Source organism: Erpetoichthys calabaricus, chromosome 10 (assembly GCF_900747795.2).
Source record: "Erpetoichthys calabaricus chromosome 10, fErpCal1.3, whole genome shotgun sequence".
Classification (NCBI taxonomy): Eukaryota; Metazoa; Chordata; class Cladistia; order Polypteriformes; family Polypteridae; genus Erpetoichthys; species Erpetoichthys calabaricus.
In genome coordinates, this window is record NC_041403.2 from 118,719,887 (window position 1) to 118,738,786 (window position 18,900).

At 37.4% G+C, this 18,900-nt stretch overlaps 1 protein-coding gene across 1 annotated transcript in view; it reads left to right on the forward strand.

Moving 5' to 3' along the window:
* Window positions 1-5,169: 5,169 nt before the first annotated feature.
* zmp:0000000926 (uncharacterized) overlaps window positions 5,170-18,900 on the forward strand; it is an 86,584-nt gene continuing 72,853 nt past the window's right edge. The window contains exon 1 of the mRNA XM_028811808.2: window positions 5,170-5,573. The gene's annotated coding sequence lies outside the window, so the exon portion shown is untranslated. The remainder of the gene's footprint in view (window positions 5,574-18,900) is intronic.

Here is an 18,900-nt window from a genome sequence, read left to right on the forward strand (position 1 = left end):
GTAAGTGCTAATATTGTGACATGTCTAGGAACAACAACAGCTCAGCCAAACCATGCAAACTCACAGGCCAAGTCTGTCAAATACTCAAATACTCTCAGCATAAGAACGGTGCATTGGCAACTTCATGAAATGGATTTCCAGGGCAGAATAGCTGGACACAATGCTAAGGTCACAATATGCAATGCCAAGAGTCAGCTGGAATGGTGTAAAACATGTTGCCATTGGACTCTGGAGGTGTAAATGTGTTCTCTGGATTCACTAAATGGCAGTCTGATGAGCCAGTCTTTGTTTGGTGGATGCCAGGAGAATGCTCCCTTGCAGACTACCTCCCAGACTGCATAGTCACTACTGTAAAGTTTGGTGGAGAAGGGATAATTGTCTAGGGATGTTTTTCAAGATTTAGGATAGACAATTTGGTTCCAGTGAGAGGTACTGTTAATGCAACAGCATACAAAGACAATTAGACAATTGTGTGCTTCCAACCTTTTGGCAAATGTTTGGGGAAGGCCATTTTCTGTTACGGTATAATTGTGCCAATGCATACAAAACCAGATCCATACAGACATAGTTTGACAAGTTTGACGTGGAGGAGTGGTATGCACAGAACCCTGACGACAACCTTATTGAACATCTTTGGAATGAATTGGAATGCCAATTGTGAGCTAGATTTTTTCATCTAACATCAGTACCTGACCTCACAAACACTCCTTTGGCTGCATGGCCGTATAATATAAATCAATATAGAAGATAGGTGAAGAAGAGAGTGCAGGCTGGGTGGAGTGGATGGAGAAGAGTGTCAGGAGTGATTTGTAACAGATGGGTACCAGCAAGAGTGAAAGGGAAGGTCTACAGGACGGTAGTGAGACCAGCTATGTTATATGGATTGGAGACAGTGGCACTGACCAGAAAGCAGGAGACAGAGCAGGAGGTGGCAGAGTTAAAGATGCTAAGATTTGCATTGGGTGTGATGAGGATGGACAGGAATAGAAATGAGTACATTAGAGGATCAGCTCAGGTTGGACGCTTAGGAGACAAAGTCAGAGAGGCGAGATTGCATTGGTTTGGACATGTGCAGAGGAGAGATTCTGGGTATATTGGGAAAAGGATGTTAAAGATAGAGCTGCCAGGCAAGAGGAAAAGAGGAAGGCCTAAGAGAAGATGTATAGATGTGGTGAGAGAGGACATGAAGGTGGTGAGTGTAACAGAGCAAGATGTAGAGGACAGGAAGATATGGAAAAATATGATCTTCTGTGGCGACCCCCAGTGGAAGCAGCTGAAGAAGAAGAATGAAGATCATATCGATTCTCTGAATATTATCGATCTACACAAACCAGCTGTGGAAGAATGCAATCCATTGCCAGTACTTTTACAAAATGGAATTTTCATAATGATGAGAGGCAAGACCTCTCACTTACACAACCCTATCCATTGTTCATAAGATTAGTCTTCCTTTCTCATGCTGTACGTTCAGAAAGGTCTAGCAGGAAAGACTGGTAAAGGAAGAGAGAGAGAGAGAGAGAGATACTATTCCAGGCATCATGAACACCAATAGTAGAAGTGATTAATGCTATACTTTCCTTCCAATAACATATAAATGTCTGATTCTCTGACATTTTTACAAAACTTTTTTCCATTTCAAAGCTAAAAACTGAGCTTCCCCATAAATTAAAACTCTACAGCATTCTAATGGATTGAGTCTGAATTGCCAAAATATGTACCAATTGGCTAATCAGAAACAAGGTATAATAAACTCTAGATTCCCTCTGTGGATCACAGTAGTTGTACACGTTGTAAGTTGCAAGTAATGGAGGGACGTGATCTACGAACTTACGAGAATCACTTCATTTGAACAATGAAACAGCACGTTCAAATACTCTGATGTAAGTGATATCAAATACATTCTACAGTAGATGTAAACCAGGCAGGAATTTTGCAGACAAAATGTGTTGAAAATCTGAAACAGAACTAGAAGTAGAAGCCTTGGCAGCTTTTAAAATGGGTCAGGATGGGTTATTAGAGAAACTTTGCTATTAACTAACCAAATAAGCCAAGTAAACTGTATGAACTTCTCCAAGCAAAACTTTTTTTTTTATCCTTTGAGTTGAGACTCAAAGCTTCATAGGTCATTTGCTGAGCTTTGAGAAGAATTCTGAAATACTTTAATCCTGTGTAGTTTTTCATAAACAATTCTATATTTCATGACAGTCCTTCCAAATGTTTATGCTGTTTTGCAACCTGCATATCTTATGTAAGCAACCAGCTACTCATTGAGCTCTCATTTAGCAAAAGCTCATATACATACTTTGGAACAAAACATAAATATGGAAAGGCTGGCATGAAATATATGACAGGTTGGGAACCACTAATACAGAGCAGCTGGGAATGGAGAGGTAGTTTCATTTAGTATGCCAGAAAATGGTCATAACAATTGTTGTCTGTGAAACTATTTGTATCTGTACAACTTAGCAAAGGATTATTGCCATTAAGTAAAAATTATTTAAAAGGTTTCTCAACATCTCTTCATCTACAAAAAAATGTCTTTATTTAGCATTGGCTTGCTCTTCTTATGGTGCTCACCTGTATTAGGCAGTGACTAAGGTACTAGACTTGAAGCAAAGCTGCATGTTCCTAACACTGGCTTTCTAAGTGATCCTGACATTTATCAAGTTTGGGCACCTATTACATTTTAGAAATATAGCAGCACTGGATGTGTGATACACATAAAGATGGTGTCATATCAAATCAAATGTGTTTATTGTTCCTGGCTTTCCTCCTCTCTGGTTTCCACCCACAGAAGAGAAATTGCTGCCTGTTTATTTATAAATGCTAAACTGTTTAAGAGTGTGTTCATGTGTGTGTATGTGTGCAAGAAAACATGTAGGCAAATACAGATATATTGTTATCACTCTTTAATTTAATATTTTCTTTATCAGTATGCTACTTCTGGAGTATGTGAATTTCCCCTTGGGATTAATAAAGTATCTATCTATCTATCTATCTATCTATCTATCTATCTATCTATCTATCTATCTATCTATCTATCTATCTATCTATCTATCTATCTATCTATCTATCTATCTATCTATATGTGGATATTACATTTTCTTGCTAATAATTTAAATCAAACTTTCAGATAAAAACAGGAATATATAAAGGATTTAAAACTGAGAGCATTTTTATATGCACATCGATACAAAAAGAGATTAAGAAATGTGATGGAAGCATAAAAGGAAGAATAAACATCAAGCTTTTTGATGTACTTAAGTGCTTTTGATTGTAAATTGTGCATACAGTATCTGTATCAACCATGAATCTAGAAATATCTTAAACATTTTTTTAACATTTTATTGAATTTATTAAAATCAAATAACATTCCATAGAAGCGAATCAAGATTTGCAAAACTAAGTTCGTAACAAATCAACCCCAAACCATGAGAAAGAGAGCTAGGCCAACAGAGTAAAACTTTAATAGTAGGAAAAATGAAGAAATAGAGTAAAAAAAGGGAACAGAATCCGCTTCCCCAGTTTAAATGCTTATTATAAAATGTTATTGATTACATCCTGCCAGGTTTTGAAAAAGTTTTGTACAGATCCTCTAAGTGAGAATTTGATTTTTCCAATTTCACAAAATATATAACATCAGTTACCCACTGACTTAAAAGAGGTGGGTTAGGATTCTTCCAGTTGAGCAAGACAAGTCTATGTGCCAATAGTGTAGGAAAGGCAATCACAGTTTGTTTGTCCTTCTCCACTTTAAGCCCATCTGGAAGAACACCAAACACAGCTGTTAATGGGTTAGGATGGATTGTGACATCAAGGCTGTCTGAAAGACATTTAAAAATTTTGGTCCAAAATGATGTTAATTTGGTGCAGGCCCAGAACATGTGACATAATGAGGCTGGAACTTGATTGCAGCGTTTGCAAGGTTGGATCTTGCCCTGGAAACATTTTGGACAATTTTAAACGAGAGAGATGCACTCGATATGTAATTTTAAGTTGAATAATTGTATGCTTTGCTCATATGGAGCTCGGGTTAATTCTCTGCATTGCTACCTTCCACTCCTTTTCTGAAATATTGAATAAGAGATCATTTTCCCACTGTACTCTGGGATCTTTGAAAGGGGGAGACTTTAAAAAGTCTTTATATATTACAGAAATTAAGTTGGAGTCCTCAAGACTGATCAATATTTTTTCCAGAATAGAGGTAGGTGGGAGGTGAGGGAAACCGGGCAGGTTTTGTTTCTAACTTGGAGGTAGTGAAAGAAATGTGTTGCTGGAAAGTTAAATTTGGAGTGTAATTGTTCATAGGATGCAAAGACTTTGTCTATTTATAGATCTCTAAGTGATTTAATCCCTAATGTTTTCCAGACATATCTTAACCTTTTTAGTTAAATTACTGGGAAGGCAAAAATGGGCTTAACCAAGGGGGAGCAGAATGGGTACCCCTGGTATTTGTCTTTTCAATTAATCAATCCTTTACTTGTACTGCATAAAAGACAGAGAAAGTGTCTAAATATACCTAAAACTCATCCAAATATTTCCCCCTGATCTGAAAGAAGAATGGTGATGCTCAAATTTTTACATACCTGTACTGGTTTGCTTAAAGCCACAAGACACATGCATAATAACAACTCATATTAGGTAGAAAATTAGCTAGCTGTTGTATTATCATTTTATCTGAAGGAAGATGAAGCATGAAAGGAAAAAAAATGCTACAAAATCAGTGGCTAAACTCTGGGCATCACAGATCAGGTGACCTTAAAGAATGCACTCTAAAATACATCCACATAAGGCATATAGCATTCATTTTTATGTACAACTCTTTTAAGCTTAAGGAGACATGAAGTTCTCTTTACACATATGGGAAAGTTGTCTATGTTAACAGCTTTTTTTTTTTCTTGATGAACTGGTTCTAAATTAGAAAGATTGTGTGATATGTGTTTAATAAATACAATCAGCATGTGCTCTGAAAAATTTCCAAGAGTTCCTGCATCAAAATTAATTAATTCCCCTAATATCTCTCCCTCTCTCCCTCCCCAGGAGAATCTCCTGGTGACTCCTCAACTCTTGCCACCTGGCATTACTTCCTCAAATGCAAAGACTTTTTTTTTTTTAAATTGTCAACCACTTTACCTTCTCTTTAAAACAAAATATTTTCCAGTAGTAATAGAGTTGGGGGATTAGGAGGGCTTCTACAGACAGTAATGCCCATTTGGTAGCTAGAATGCCCAAGGTGTTGCCCTATTGAATTCCACGCTCTGTCACTGTTAATGAGAGCTGTTTCTGGGCAGATTGCCAAAACAGGCAGAGCGGCGCGCAAGTGAAGCATCCTCCCACAATGAGTTTGAGGAGTATCACAACACAGCCTGTTCTAATTATACACTCAGAGGAGAGCTCGGTCACAGAATGGAGGAGGGGAGGGAGGGGTGAGATCGAGTGAGTAAGTGAGAGAGAGAGAGAGAGAGAGAGAGAGAGAGAGAGAGAGGAGAGACTAACTGTATGAAAGCTGGATGGTCTTATTTGTACCTCTCTGCCTCTCTTCAAGTCCTTCAGCTGGACTTCACCAGAGACAGGTAGGCTTCTGTAACATTATCATATTCTTGCAATCAGCTTTGAATGTACAAGAAAAATGCTGCTCTCTATATTACGTTTAGCCAGTTAAAAATAACCATGCTCCCTTATTTATATATGACCTTTGCTGTGAACGGGGTAACAGCTCCAGATGCATCTTCTGCAGGAAGACCATCCCTGACTACTGACCAGATGCATTAGCAACAAGTTGCAAGTGATGAGATCCATCACTCCTACCCTTTAAAGATTTTGAGTTTTAACACTTTGCACTAAAAGATTCATGTTGCAGTTTCTGTTTGGCTGTTGTTCTGTTATATAAAGATTTTTTTTTTTACTTGCAAATTTCTGCACATTATTATTTCAGCAATAAATCTGGAGGCGTGTTACATCTGCATTCTGTTAGTAAGTCGACAGGGCATCACTGTTTCTGCTCACGCGCACAAAATTAAAACGCAGGTAAAATAAAATTGTGATATCCTTGGACTTCCTTGGACAAATAAAAGAAAAAACATTTTACAGTACTGAAACTGGCTTGAAAATTCATCTCTGTGTTTTCTATTCTAGTTGTGCTTTTCGGCATTTATTGCTTGAAATTAAAACCTGCTGTTCATGTAGTTATGTGCTGGTGTGTAGGTGTGTAACTGAAAGTTCATAATTAATATGGACTTGCAACATCCTTTATCTAAGAAACGTCTCTAAATACTCTTACTGAAATAACGATATCTGATATTTAAATGCTTTCTGATGTATATAAATATTGGCACAATTTTCAATATTCACAATTTCTACACAAGTTGAACAGAGTAAGGTAGCTACTGAGTAGCGCATTCTGTAAGAAGGAGATAGGAACTATATAATCCATCACAAAATGGTTTGCATCAAAAGTGCAAAGCCAGAAAATATGAAAGAATTAGGCATAGGTTTCAAAGAAGTTGATATGTCAAATCTCATGTACTGTATTTACTTGTACATCAAGTACATTAGATTATGAAATGTTTAATTGCATCATGATCTATCAAGGTGGCTATCATTATTTGTGTGTGTATGCATATACTTTATACATACACACACAAAGGCTTCTTACGCAATGACTAAATATTTTTATTTATGTGTGTACTGCACTATACAGGCATTTATGTACATGTATCACATATTATATATTGTTTATTATATTACATATAATAATTATGTATTATGTATTATAGACAGTGGTTAACACTGTGGCTTTACTGCTTCAGTGACCTGGGTTCAAACATCAATTCTAGAACGCTTAAGTGCAGTATGGATATTACCACATGTCTGTATAGTTACCCACCTTCCCATCACATATAAAAGATGGCCACATTAGTTCGACCAATGACTTCAAATTGGTCCTGTAGTAGGAAATCTGCTTGTGTATTTCTATTTAGATATGGATGGATAAGTGTCCATTTCAGGGTTGGATCACAACTTGCACTGAGAATTGCTAAGACAGACTCTGGCTCTGCATGATACTCTAATGGATTAGACATTTTATATACTGTATATATAAAGTAAACATTTATCTACAGGTACAGCATATATATATATATATATATATATATATATATATATATATATATATATATATATATATATATATATATATATATATATATATATATATATATAGTATATATATATACACACACACACACACACACCCTTGCATAAATGCACAGCATATTGTATGCCTATATGAAGTTCAGAATTATTTTCTGAATGCTACACTCTATATTTAACTATTTATGAAGAATGTGCGTAATTAAAGATGTTAATATTTACACCAGAATTAGACAGATAAATGAAAAAAATCTGAATTTTCTATTTATCTCCTTGTAAATCATAATATTAGTAAGAAAAATGATGGATTTGCTCTGTTCAATGCAAAGTATAGGTGCAAAAATACAGAATTCACTACTTGGCATAAAACGATTGCTAATCATTTTCGGAAATGTGTAAAGCAATTATGGGATAGTAGCAGGGAAAAAGTATAATATACACATTAAACATAAACAAAAGTTATTCTAATTAAATCAAAAAAATAAAACACAGTTTAGGCATTTTTTGTAAGTTAAAAGCTGACATTTTAGAAGTGGTTAACTGAGGGATTTGACATGGTGCCAGTATTTCTAAATGCAGCATTTTCAACGCAATTAAAGAAAGGAAGCTCAAACTGTGTGATATTATATTTTAGCATCTTCAACTAAGAGACACACAAGGATGGTAATTCGCTTGAGAATTCATTTATTTTTTACTTAAGAATAACTGGCATAATTGCAGTTCAATGCATAAATGCGTAAAACTGCTGCACTTACTTAAAATGTTTACATATGAGAAGCCTTCAAATTAGCTAAATAATTACAATAAATAAATAAATAAACAGCTTACCATTAATAGATATAAGTGAACTGCTTCCGCTGATTAGGCAGGTTCATAAAATGGCCCCCAAAATACTGTGCCAGCTATACCACCTACTTCTGCCAAAACTAATTCTTTAAGACACTTTTATCCCGTCTGCTAAACATTGTTGTTTCATTGCAGAGATTCATTGTATTAATTGAATTATTTTATTTTAATTTTTAAGTATTGTGATAAATTCTTTTTCCCCAAAGTGTTCTTATTTTCTATACATTCCTGTTGCTTGATCGACAACTTCACCTGTAAATTAACAGTAGTTCAGAATGCCCTTGAATCAGGAGATGGCTTAGAGAAGTCAGAGTTCACACAGAGTTTGTAACCAGGAAGACAATAATTAAGTAAACAAATCTGAAGACAAGTAGCCAGAATTGTAGGCAAAGAACAGAGCAGTAAGTCATAAGCCCAAGAGCAGAGAAAGAAACACAAGATGCAAATTGCAATCAGAGGGCCAAAAGTCATATTGTCATAACCAGTAAATCCAAAACAAAAACACAAAAAAATGATGTAAAGATTTATTCTTTGTGAATCCAGTCTTGGACAACCAGTAACACCTGGTGCTAGCCCCAGCAGTATTGTGACCCCCAACCAGTCTCCAACATGGCAGCATCCATTAGATAACAAGATGGTGCCAAATGAGAAATTGACTCATTTTTAACATTTTTTTTAAAAAAAGGAAAAAAAATAGGAGTATAACTACTATATTCATAGGGCTCAGAAACCCAGATCATGACAGCACTCAGTGGAATACCTTTCTCCTGAACCAAATTTGTCATGTCCAACATGTAACTTTCTGATTTTCATTAAATCAAGCTTAAGGCCCTCTGTGGTAACTCTCCCAGAGCTATACAGAGGTAAGAAGCATAGTATGAAGGAGCCTGACAAAAACGTTAATCTACAGAAACAAAGCCATATCCAGGTAGCTTAAACATTGCTAGACTTGACACAGAAATGTCATCCTACTACTTAAGAACCAAGAGAGTAAGAGAATGCCATGATACACACACTAAGTGGACTTTTCACATTACTTTAAAAATGGCACAAAGTAAAAAGTGTAGTTAACACTTGTGTTATTTTAGTCAATAAGACAAATGGCAGATGTAGCCTTAAAGAAAGAAGGTTTTGGCAGGTACGGAAAATAATCATGAAATAAAGCAGAATTAGATGAACATGGTTATTTTAGCACCTCAGACATAATAGGTTTGTATCAAATACTCAAGGTCCAAACAGGGTATCACTTGGGCAAAACACAAGGAGGGGACAATTTAATTTGGAGTGTGAACCCCAGACACAAGTCCCATTCAAGTTAAACTGGTTTATTTTCACAGTTACCTTCCACAAAGGTTCCAATAACACGCTAAGCACAATTCTCCTCAGTTTCTCACTCTTTTCTCCTCCTCTACACCTCCCAGGCGAGCTTTGACCACTTACACCTGGCTCCAACTTGTCTTCTTCCTCCAGACTCCAACTCATTGAAAAAGGTCGAATGGCTCCTTTAATCTTGGACCTGGGAGTACTGACTGAAGCACTGAAGTTCTCTAAAGCAGGGAGAACAACTCCCTGTAGTGCCCTCTGGTGGCATCCACATATCCCAGCAGGGCTACCTCACTGCACTGCAAGTCCCATGATTCATGGTTTGTATCGGTATGGGTCCTGAAGCCCAAGGACACTGCCATCTAGTGTGTTGGAGAGGCATGTAGTTTTGGAACAAAGCCTCCCTCCATCATTCTGTCACACAGGCCCCCCAGTGGGGGAATGGACAGAAACCAGTCCCGGCCACAATGCCCATTCATGCATGTGGCCCTTTAGAATAGCAACAGACAAAAATAAACAGAATCCATGACGTGCATGGAATTGTCCTAATATAATATAATTTAGAGCAGGGGTGTCAAACTTCAGGCCTGGAGGGCCACAGTGGCTACAGGTTTTCATTCTAACCCTTTTCCTAATCAGTGAGTAGTTTTCACTGCTAATTAACTCTTTTTCCCTTCATTTCAATAGCCCTGTTTTTAAGGATTCAGTCCTCTGAACTGATTTGTTTCTTCATTAAATGGCAGCCAAACAGAAATGAGATGTGAAACGAGCCAACAGATGACCAGCTAAACTGGGATTTCAAACTCCAACCAATTTCACTCCAATCAGTCTCTTAATGAGAAGCTGATTCTTGCTGTTATTTAAACCCATTATTTAATTCAATGGCTTGTTGCTGCTCTCATTCTGCCATAGCAGACATTTCCAAATCTGTTGATTTTTCTGTTTTTTCTAAGAACACCGTCAAAATGTTTTTGTGACCTGAGAGATCAACCTTACTGAGACCTTCACCTTTATTTATTTTCAGCTATTGTGTGGTGGGCATAGGTTAGCTGGTTATGTGGTGGCTTGTTTTGTGTCTCTTTATTGTTTGGCTACTAATTAAGGAAAAAGAGACAACTAAGGGGTTTGAGTTAAGTTAATTAAAACTAAAGCAAAAGAAGTTAATTAGCAGTAAAAATGGCTCACTAATGAAGAAGATGGTTAGAATGAAAGCATGCAGCCACTGCGGGCCTCGAGGACCGGAGTTCGACATCTGTGATTTAGAGGCACCACACTAAAGAAAGTGTAGTGTAGTTCTAACATAAGACTATCCATAGTCCAACTCCCTAACTTTGGTAGCAAGGGAGTCAACAAAGAGTACATTAGCAAAATTAGGTTAACTAGTAAGCAGTCACTTATTGAAAGTAAGCAGTCTTCTATTAATCTCATATACTTAAATTGGAAAGGCTTAGCTCCCTCAATCTTTCCTCATTAACTTATATTTTTCAGTCCTTGAATCAGCATATTCACTCTTCTCTGGTCTTTCTCTAGCACTACTATGTATCTTTTGTGATAGTAACACCAAAAAAGCACACAGTATATCAGATAAAGCTTTAGCTGTAGCTTTAGCATAATCTCCCTTGACTTCTCTCATGTACATATGCATGTATATACCATATATGGCATACTGTAGATGCTTTTATATTTTCACTTGAGGTTTCTCTTTCTCTGTTTCCTCTTTGTTGTGTAAGTTTAATGAGTCCCAGTGATTGGAAAGGACACATTTTGGTGTGTCTACATTTTGCTTCCTGACTATTTTGCACACACATTGAGTAAAAGTCAAAAATGTACTTTCATATTTACTACTATGACTCCTGATTCACACACATATATCAGAATGACTTTAGTATAGTTCAAATCTAAGCCACTAGTGTTTCTGCCACGCACTGTATTACTGGTCTGGTAGATACAGACCTATAATTGGCTAAGTTAACATGAAGATATACTTCTGGATAATATTAAAATGCACAGCTGCTCAGACATACTACCACTGCTTTTCCTTAGCCAAAATGTACTGTTAGCTGAAAGATACTATGTTCAGATACTGTAGGAGAACACAGCAATAACTCAATATGAAGGAAAGGGAATTACAGCACAATCAAAATCAAATTGTGACCATAGTTAAATGATGGAGCAATTAGAGATGCAGTCTCCATGATACAAAGTTCCTCATTTGAGTATTAGGATTTCATTATGCCCACAGCATATACAAATTTACAGACCGCTTGATCCAAACGGTTTTAAATTGGGATTAGTGTAGCTTCAACTGCAAAGCCGGGGACATACAGTAGGTAGTAGTATACAGTATATTAGTCCAGTAAAGAGGAAAGGGACTTAAAACTGTTAACTTACCAGTGAATGTTTGGTAATGGCAGTTTGGGGTCTGTTTTTAGTAAAAACAGTGAACACAGACTCCAGGCAGATGCACTAACATTGACAAGCAGCTCTGGGATGTTGATGGGGGAATCTGTGTTCGTGTTCAGACACGTGCATTTCAGCCGATTTTCTCAGAAGCACTCTGGACTTAATTTGAATTAGGCACCTACCTCCACTGACGCTAGAAAGGAGTTACTTTAGGTTAGAAAGACGTGAGTTTGGGGGGAAAAAAACTAATAGAAAAACAAAAGGTTAAATCTAAATGAAAGAAAAAAAGAGGAGGGTTATGACTGAGCTGGTACAGAAGTGTGGAGGTAAGCATTTGGGGATGTCCCAGGGCTGAGTAAGCTCATGGCACTCCCAGGGCAGGGTCACTCCTGCTGATTGTCCAAGGAGAAGGAGAAACAAACCAGTCCAAGAGATGGTGGTGGGAGAAAGTTTCTGGGCTTGCATCGTCCTCATGGATGCTGCAAGGACGGGCCAGTTTAAAGGATGACTGCACTTGCTGGTGAATGTCTCCTCTTGTTGAGGAGACCTTAATAAGGGAGTGAAGAAGATATGTCAATTTGTAGAAGGAGGCCTCTGGATTGATTCTGACTCTGTTTTAACCTCAGATTTTAACTTATTTATTTAATTACTTTGTTGATTTTAACCTTCACATGTTTTTATTGGGGATTAATTTATTTGTTTATTTAAGAAGACACCTGCACTGCCCTTTCATTTGTTGAACATGGCTTGAATAATACAAACACTGTACACTTTTGATGCACCTACTCTTGCTGTTATGTGTCCCTATTGCGTAGTCCTTCTCAGTATACGACTATCGATGTCCCAGGTTCAAGAGGGAGGCAACCCGGGCATCTCAGAGTGGCTCTTCCATGACTATGCTGGGGTATTTTCTAAGAATAACAAAGAACAATGAATAATTTCCCAATGAGTCTCCCCAGTCTCAATTACGCACAGAGAAATGCAAATTGTGAATCCCTGGAACAATCATCATATGCAGATCATGGCTCTTAAAACAATCTGACAATGACAAGTATCTTTATAGGCCATCATATAATAAGGGTGTTTAACAGTAAGGTGAAAAAAGAAATGATTTTTTTTAATGTAACTTGCAAGACGTTTTATACTATATCTTGATTAACACAAGACTATTAATGCCAACAGCTATAATTCTAATACTTGTGTGATGTACTAAGTGCCTACCTTATTAGGTCCACCTGCCATTCCAAAGTAATTTACAATTCAATCAAGGATAGCATCACAAGTGCTGACAATATTGTTTAAAGCAGACAGATACCAATATATATTTCAGAGGGGGAGATACAAAGATTAAAATGGTTTTGAACCTAGCAAGGTAGTAGGTGTCAAAAGCTCCAGTATGGCAGTGTTTAGAAAAATAAATCCTGTAGGGATTTCCTGCACTGCAGTGCCACCTCTTTGAGAATGGAACACCACATAAATAAAAGCAGGTTTTGTGGACAAAAAACTTTTGTAGAGTTATAGACACACTACAGTCAGTCAATTAATAGTCAAGAACTGTACTACAGTTATTCTGAAAGAGAAATATGAGAAAACACAACAAACTGTACTGTCTTGGGTGAGATAGGCTTCCCAACAGTCCGAGTTCTCTTCCTGCCACTGAATTGCACATATACACTCAAAAAAATTAAAGGAACACTTTTTAATCTGAGTATAGCAGATATGCAGTATTCAAGGCAATGAAACTTCTGGGCTATTGATCTGGTCAGTTAAGTAGCAGAAGGGCTTGTTAATCAGTTTCAGCTGCTTTGGTGTAAATGAAATTAACAACAGGTGCACTAGAGGGGCAACAATGAGACAACCCCCAAAACAGGAATGGTTTCACAGGTGGAGGCCACTGACATTTTCCCCTCCTCATCTTTTCAGTCTGTTTTTTCACTAGTTTTGTATTTGGCTATGGTCAATGTCACTACTGGTAGCATGAGGCGATACCTGGACCCTACAGAGGTTGCACAGGTAGTCCAACTTCTCCAGGATGGCACATCAATACGTGCCATTGCCAGAAGGTTTTCTGTGCCTCCCAGCACAGTCTCAAGGGCATGGAGGAGATTCCAGGAGACAGACAGCTACTCTATGAGAGCTGGACAGGGCCGTAGAAGGTCTTTAACCCATCAGCAGGACCGGTATCTGCTCCTTTGGGCAAGGAGGAACAGGATGAGCACTCCCAGAGCCCTACAAAATGACCTCCAGCAGGTAGGCCACTGGTGTGAATGTCTCTGACCAAACAATTAGAAACAGACTTCATGAAGGTGGCCTGAGAGCCCGACGTCCTCTAGTGGGCCCTGTGCTCCCTGCCTGGCACCGTGGAGCTTGATTGGAATTTGCCATAGAATACCAGAACTGGAAGGTCCAACACTGGTGCCCTGTGCTTTTTACAGATAAGAGCAGGTTCACCCTGAGCACACGTGACAGACGTGAAAGGGTCTGGAGAAGACGTGGAGAAGGTTATGCTGCCTGTAACATCGTTTAGCATGACCGGTTTGGTGGTGGGTCAGTGATGGTCTGGGGAGGCATATATCCATGGAGGGACACACAGACCTCTACAGGCTAGACAATAGCACCTTGACTGCCATTAGGTATTGGGATGAAATCCTTGGACCCATTGTCAGACCCTATGCTGGTGCAGTGGGAGCTGGGTTCCTCCTGGTGCACGACAATGCCAGGCCTCATGTGGTGAGAGTATGCAGGCAGTTCCTGGAGGATGAAAGAATCAATTCCATTGACTGACCCCCACGCTCGCCTGACTTAAATCCAACAGAACACCTTTAGAATATTTTGTTTCGGTCCATCTGACTCCACCAGGTTGCACCTCAGACTGTCCAGGAGCTCAGTGATGCCCTGGTCCAGATCTGGGAGGAGATCCCCCAGGACACCATCCGTCGTCTCATTAGGAGCATGCCCCGATGTTGTCAGGCATGCATACAAGCACTAAGGGGGCCATACAAACTACTGAGTATGATTTGGAGATGCTGCGATGAAATTTAGGCAAAATGGACTAGCCTCATTTTTTCACTTTGATTTTCGGGATGTCTTTGAATTCAGCCCTCTGTAGGCTGATAATTTTCATTTCCATCAAACGATGTGGCATCCTTTCGTTCCTAACACATTACCCAGTCCATATCAGTATAGATATCCAGCATGATTTTTTTCCCATTGAGATCTGAAGTGTTTTCGAAGTGTTCCTTTAATTTTTTTGAGCAGTTTAGTTACAACTGTAGAGGACTATAGGATATACTGAATCACTGAAAGACTGAAAAAAATACGGCCTTGTCTAATGAAACCTGGGTCATGCTGATTAAAACTAATAGGAGGATGAGGATATCTTCAGATCTTTCTTGTTAGATGTCAACAACCTCTCAATACAGTATACAGTAATTGTCAATAAGATGCATTTCCTCTTTGTAGCAATGTGTCGATCTGTGGCATAGGCTTTTATAGAAGGATAATTCTAAAATTATAAAGCGAACTAAATTGTGCTGTTTCCAGGAAGCTGACTGTGAAAAGAGTTTAATGCAATGGCCATCCTAATCAACAAATTAACATATAGGTAGCATATCTAATTATGCAGCTGCTCAGTGTATTATCACCAACAATAAGATTAATTTACCGATATTTCATGTTTCCAAAATAAACCAAATGCCCATTTTTAAAGCAGTAAGTCAAAATGAGTGTATTCTAGTGACAAATGAAAATGTATGCATTGCAGTACATTACATCATATACAGAACGTAAAAAATCTCTACTACTGCAGAGATCATTGCTGTTCAGTTCTAATATGTTCATTGCCCTTTCGCAAATCTGGTATATTTTGTAAGCAACAGTATTGAACTACACACTTTCAAATGGAACTCTAGAAATGCTGGAGTTGATGCACAGGCAACTCAAGAGCAATTTGTAAATGCATACTACATTTTTATCTTGTATACTGTAAGCTGAACTGTACTAAGAGCTCCCATAATATATTTTTATCATTTACATTATGTTCCTGGTTTTATAAAGCACACTAAAAGGCATTGAGCAAGAGTAGAATACAAATGTATAGATATTTTATCAGAATAGCTTTACAAACACCCACAGATTAGACCTCTTATAACACCTGCAGTACAGTGTCAGAGTCCTAGAAGCCATGAAATCATAACTCAGCAGGCAGCCTGCCAATATATCCTACCATGGCTTGAGTTGTGCAGCTCTGTAATCAGGGCAGACGTGGACTCTGAATCACCTGTGAAAATCCAACATGAATCCAAAATTAGTGACAAACATATGTAGGCACATAGAGATAAGTGTTAAAATATGAGAATGCATGCTAAACATTCTAATTAAATGCAAAGCAACTCACAATGGAGAATTTTAGGCCGATTAGTCCAGAGTGCTCCTAGTGGCTGATTGTAAAGTGTTTTAAAATTGTATTAGCTATGATGATAGTTTTTCTCATAGTTTATTAATTTTACTGATAGTCTTTGGTTACCTAATGTGCACTTTAACAAGGTTATCAATATCACAGTCAGAAATCAGTTTCAGTTTTCAAATAACTTCATTTGTTCTGAAGTAAATAGAAGCCCTCTTCAAACTAATTCTAATATATAAATAGTTAAATGGGAAATTTATGAGCAACCTTTTATAGACTGCAACAGAATCACTTCATGTTGTAGACCGTTAACTGTACAGTAGCCAACTTCCATTTGTTACTATCATAGTTATACCATTGCTAACTGATAAATCCCCAGCAGGTACAGAATGGCATTATTATTTTTAGTCAGTGCATTACAGTATAAGTTGATGAAGAATTTTCAGAAATACTGCATAAAGTAATGCCTTCAGTAACTACTATAGGTCGTCTCAGTATTTAGTATTTAATATCAAACATTAGTTACCCACTGAGGTATAAAAGGTGGGTTGGGATTCTTCCAGATAAGCAGAATAAGTTACGTGCTAGTAGTGTGGTATAGGCAATTTGTCCTTCTCCATCTTAAGCCTACCTGGGAGGACACCAAACACAGCGGTAAATGGGTTTGTAGTGATTATGACGCTAAGGCTGCATAATAAGTACTTAAAGATTTTTGTCAAAAATGATAATAATTTGGTGCATTCTCAAAACATCTGGACTAGTGATGCTGGGGCTTGTAAGATTGGATCTTGCGCTCAATACATTTTAGACAATTTTAAACAAAATGATCGATGAAAGACTTGTGTTAATTTTTTAACACTGGTGTTAATGATGATGTTAAAAACAAATTAACACTGGTGTTAATTTTTTTTAGTTTCCTATGGCAAGTTATGTTAGAAAAATAAATCCTGTAGGGATTTCCAGTACTGCAGTGTCACCTAAAAATTTCTAAAAACAAGAGGAGCATTTCAATGTCTGAGATAATAATACACCATCATTCATGCAAGACATAAAAGATGGCAGAATATTATTTCTCATTGAAAAAAATTTTAAACATGTGACTAACTGTGATGCGCTGGCCACAAAGCACCATTGTCTTATAAATAAGTAGTTAAGATGTTATGGCCCTTAATAAATTGTGAAATTGTCCAGGCAGTTTTAGATGTTGTAGTTGCAACTGTTGATAATATATCTAAAGCTGGGTTTGAAACACAAATAATGTTTCCTGCCATTATGAACTTGTGAAAGCTTATATTGGTAATCAACACAAAATCGTCAACTATGAATTCTTTATTAGTCACTTTACAAAGCAAGCGAGAGCACAATTTAAAGTCTAAATTAAACGTGGATTGTTGAAGAAGTGGAAGTGATGGAATAAGCCCAGAAGGAATTCATAATGTAGTTGGCCAAACCATTTGGGAATTCTGTATTAAGGAAGAAGGAATTTATGTTAGAGATAGCATATCTAAAAGCTAAAGGAAGGGAACATGATGTGTAGGAATTAAGTTACAGATGATATCATTCAAACAGATTCTGGAATTGTCTCTGTATATGAAATGTTTGGAGCATTGTAATGGATTTTAAAATGTGCAATTATTCAGTTTCTTAGAACGATGGATTTTGGTCCAAAAATGAATAATATGGCAGAGTTAAATGGGCGGGCAATTGTGGAATGACAAACCTAGGACATGGAACCCAAGACCAAGGTCCTCATTTATAAAGCTTTTTACACACAAAAAGAGGCTCAAAGCCTCTCACAAAAACAATAGGGATTTATTTGTAAATAAATAAATAATAATTGACTGTCTTCCACTATTATTGGCACCCCTTGTAAAAATTAGTAAGAAAGGTTAGAAAAAAATCACAGTTTGCTGAAGAACCCTCATCATGCACTGAATAAATGAGAAACATCTGACTTTTAATTGAAACAAGTTAATTCAAAGAAAAATAAAGCCCTCATCAAGAAATACATATCTTTAATAAAAACAATTGTTGGCACCCCTGCATAAGGTTGGAGAATGCAGAGCATGGCATCTGAGGTCATTCTTCTTTACATAATCTTTCCAGATCACCCAGGGTCCTAGGCCCTCTCCTGTGTACTCTCCTCTTCAGTTCACTCCACAAGTTTTCAGCAGAGTTCAGATTAGGAGACTGAGATGGCCATGGCAGAACTTTCATTTGGTGGTCAGTTAACCATTGCAGGGTTGATTTGGACATTTGTTTCGGATCATTATCCTGCTGGAAGATCCAATGACGACCCAGTTTTAGATTCCTGGCGGAGGCAGGCAGGTTTGTCTTAAAATCTTCTGATATTTCATGGTATCCATGATGCCATGTACCCTAACAATGTTTCCAGGGCCTTTGGAGGAAAAACAGACCCACAACATCACATAACTTCCACCATATTTCACAGCTGGTACAAGGTTCTTTTCATTATAGCTATCCATCTTTTTACACCAAATCCACTTGCATGTTTATTGCCAAAAAATTCAATTTTTGTTTCATCAGACCATAAAACTTGGTTCCAGTCAAAGTTGTTGTAACGTTTTACAAAGTCCAGGTGCTTACGTTTGTGGATAACTGACAGAAAAGGCTTCTTTCTGGTATATCTGGTATATATTGTGAATTTCCCCTTGGGATTAATAAAGTATCTATCTATCTATCTATCTATCTATCTATCTATCTATCTATCTATCTATCTATCTATCTATCTATCTATCTATCTATCTATC